This window comes from Lethenteron reissneri, unplaced genomic scaffold (genome assembly GCF_015708825.2).
Source record: "Lethenteron reissneri isolate LAM-NWPU_2019-01 unplaced genomic scaffold, ASM1570882v1 scaffold_1846, whole genome shotgun sequence".
Classification (NCBI taxonomy): Eukaryota; Metazoa; Chordata; class Hyperoartia; order Petromyzontiformes; family Petromyzontidae; genus Lethenteron; species Lethenteron reissneri.
Window position 1 is genome coordinate 212783 of NW_026891604.1, and position 4083 is coordinate 216865.

The window sequence follows — 4083 nt, forward strand, 5'->3', positions numbered from 1 at the left end:
CAGGGGTCCTCAAACTACGGCCCGCGGGCCACATGCGGCCCGCCGAGGACATTTATCCGGCCCGCCGGGTGTTTTTGCCGCCGCTGCCTGTCTGTTACTTTTTTTCTACATGAGAAGGACGGTCATTGGTGGAAGAGGGAGAGGGGGCGGAGTTTCCCCCAATCAGACTGCATTGATGGGCAGTGCAGTCTGTATGTCTCTGTGTGGGCAAAGTTATTGCTGGTATATTGTTTTTGTAGCGCTGTATATATTGGTATTTTACTAATAGCAATTTTGACTCCCTAGGAAACAATGATGTCAAGAAAGAGAAAAATTGACTCGGAGTGTAGGATATTCAAAGAACAGTGGACTTATGATTACGTTTTCATGCAGTACAAGGAAAGAGCTGTGTGTCTGATATGCCAGAATATAGTGTCTGTGTTCAAAGAATACAATTTACGTCAACACTATAAAACTCAACATAAAGATAAATATGCTTGTTTGGTCGGACAAGTGAGAAAAGATAAAATATTAAAACTGAAAAATACATTAACAACTCAGCGAAATAGTTTTGTGAAGCAGAAGCAGCTAAATATTTCATCACTGCGAGCAAGTTTTCAAGTTGCCAAGCTAATAGCATGCACTGGCAGACCATTCGTGGAGGGAGAATTTGTTAAAGAATGCCTTCTTTCTGTTGCCAAAGAGATGTGTCCAGAGAAGGCCGATTTATTTAGTACAGTGAGTCTTTTAGGATCTACAATTACACGGAGGATTGAAGAAATGGGAGACAATTTGCATCAGCATTTGCAAAACTCCACAAAAAAACTTTCCTATTTTTCCTTGGCACTCGACGAAAGCAATGATGTTCGTGATTCTGCACAACTTCAAATTTTTATTCGTGCGACGAATGACTATTTCGAAGTCACAGAAGAGCTTGCTGCACTGCAAAGTATCAAAGGAACAACTACAGGAGAGAATATCTTTCGATTTAAAGCTTTCGTGACTGCAGGGATTCATCTTCTTGGTTCTTTCGGTAAAGTCACATAGAAGGGAAGTAATAAAATAATTCTCACGACGTTTCGGCCACAACGCAAGCAGCCGTCCTCAGGTGAAAACCAGGTCTGTTGGGGAGACAGCGTCTGAATGAAACAGCACACGAGCTTGGAGCATATATAAGCTGGGTTGGAAGCGGGGGAAAGAGCGCCTTGACAAAATAATTTCAATATCAAGAGGAATTTAGCATATTTATGGAAATGCAGGAATGTGATTAGTACTACATATGCCCGTGCTGCATATGTAGTACTAATAACATTCCTGCATGTCCCATAAATATGCTAAATTCCTCTTGATATGCAAATTATTTGTCAAGGCGCTCTTTCCCCCGTTTCCAACCCAGCTTATATATGCTCCAAGCTCGTGTGCTGTTTCATTCAGACGCTGTCTCCCCGACAGACCTGGCTTTCACCTGAGGACGGCTGCTTGCGTTGTGGCCGAAACGTCGTGAGAATTATTTTATTATGTTTTATTTTTATTATTTTATTACTTCCCTTCTACGTGACTTTACCGAAAGAACCAAGAAGAGAGGATATCTATGAAAAGGTTTGCCAAACTGTGAATGGTTTGGAGCTGAACTGGGCTAAACTAGCCAGTGTGACAACTGATGGTGCTCCTAGTATGGTGGGTCTAAGAAAGGAGTAATTGCTCGCATTAACCAAGAGATGGACAAACATAACCATTCTCATCCAATAGCCATACACTGCCTCATCCACCAACAAGCGCTGTGTAGTAAATCACTGAAGTGGGACTCGGTTATGAAATTTGTGGTATCTTGTGTTAACTTCATTAGAGCTCATGCACTAAACCACAGACAATTTCAGGCATTTCTGTCTGAGCTAAATGTTGACTATGAAGATGTTCTGTATCACACAGAAGTCCGTTGGCTGAGTCGAGGGAGAGTTTTGAAACGTTTCTATGACTTACTTCCACAGATTACAGCTTTTCTGCTTTAAAAAAACAAAGAAGTACCAGAGCTCAATGATGCAGAATGGAAATGGCACCTTGCCTTTCTGACACATGTAACAGAGCTACTCAACAGTTTCAATGTGCAACTTCAAGGAAAGGGGAAGCTCATCTGTGATATGCAATCACATGTCAAAGCATTTGAAGTAATATTAGGCCTCCTCATCAAACAAGTGAAGGAGGAAAACTTCTGCCATCTCCCCACAACTCAAAATCTGTTAGCGGAAAAACCATTGGTTGCATTCCCAAACAAAACGTGTGGATTCACTGGAAAAATTGCAAAAGGAGTTCCAATTTGGATTTAAAGAGCTTCATCTCCATGAACAGGACATACAGCTTTTCCGTAACCCATTTTCTATTGACATTGAAAATGTGGATACAATTTACCAAATGGAACTGGCTGAACTGCAGAATTGTGACTCTCTGAAAGACGCATTCAAGTCAAGCAGCCTTCATAATTTCTATGCATCTCTCCCCTCTGAGACATATCCTCATCTCAGGAACCATGCACTCAAAATGGCAACCATCTTTGGCAGCACTTATGTCTGTGAACAGACTTTTTCCAGAATGAAACATTTGAAATCTCCAACCAGATCTAGACTAATGGATGCACACTTGCATCACTTGTTACGACTAGCAGTGACAAATATGGAACCGGACATTGACCATCTCATTAGCCAAAAGCAGGCCCATAGTTCCCATTGAAATACTGGCAAGTTTGTTGATTTAACTTTACTTGTTCTTCATTTTAAATATTGTATTTATTCCCGTTTTGTTTCTTCACTTCAAAATAAGATATATGCAGTGTGCATAGGAATTTGTTCATAGTTTTTTTAACTATAGTCCGGCCCTCCAACGGTCTGAGGGACAGTGAACTGGCCCCCTGTTTAAAAAGTTTGAGGACCCCTGCTCTATAGGAATAAGAAAAAAAACTCGTATTGTGTAACCCATGGGGGAATCCCTACTGTCTGACTGAAAAACGTGTAAAATGTGTGAAACATTATTCCTCCTGTACAAAATGTGTTGTTGTGAGACGTGGCTATTGTTATATACAAATATTGTTGGGGTGTTATTTGATTTTTTTGGGTTCCTGGATATTGTTGAGTTGGGCGATTAAACTCTCAACATCTTAAAACCTGCAGTACATAGGATATTTGTCTAGAGCTACCCACAGTTGTAAAATTCAATCACTTTTAAGATATTCATTCTGGTTGTGACAATGATGATAGAAGTAATCGGAAAGTTAATAAGTCTGTTCGGGGTAAGTGACATCCAACATGTTGGGAGCCACTTATCTAGACCAAAATATTCCCATATCAACTCACAGATACTGCAATAGATGGCAGGACTAGGCACTGAAATGCATATGATGGTGCCTTGGAATTGAGTCTTGGGATTGTCTTGAGTGCTGGGCAAGGCATATGGAGGGCAAACGCCCTTAAACATTGTAAACTAAAACATATTCGTTAGTAATATTGTGAAAACACTTGAATTGAACAACTCAATTTTATTGAACAAGGTTTAGTGTTTACATACTCCAATTTGCACGTTCCACCTGTTCGAGGAGGTGATATTCTGTCAGTGTGCAACACCGAGCTTTCACGGATTTACACAAACAGCTGCCTGCATGGCAACCTCCATTGAACTTCTCTTCACTCTTTTATTAAATTGTGCACACGTTTTTCTAACGGAATGGAGACTGCCTCATACATTTGAAAATCATTATATGGCATCAATTTATAGTTTGGACACCAATTGTGGTAGATGTCTAACATAAAAATGGGAGCCTTGTTGTTTACAGCAAGGGATGAATACCAAATTAAATCGAAGGAATTAATTGCCCATATAATTATTAGTCCATTCCAAAATAAATATGTTTATGGGAAGACACATTTAAAAAGACAGCTCTTTGTTCTCAACAAACGTACTGAAATTGCAAATAATTGATTTTTATCAATTGACTATAATCCATGACACTTGTTCCACGGAACATGAACTCGGCAGATGATCGTCGGCCGGATTCGCACGCAAAACCCGGGTACAACGACGGATGAACTTCGGCCTGATTTGCACGCAAAACTCGGG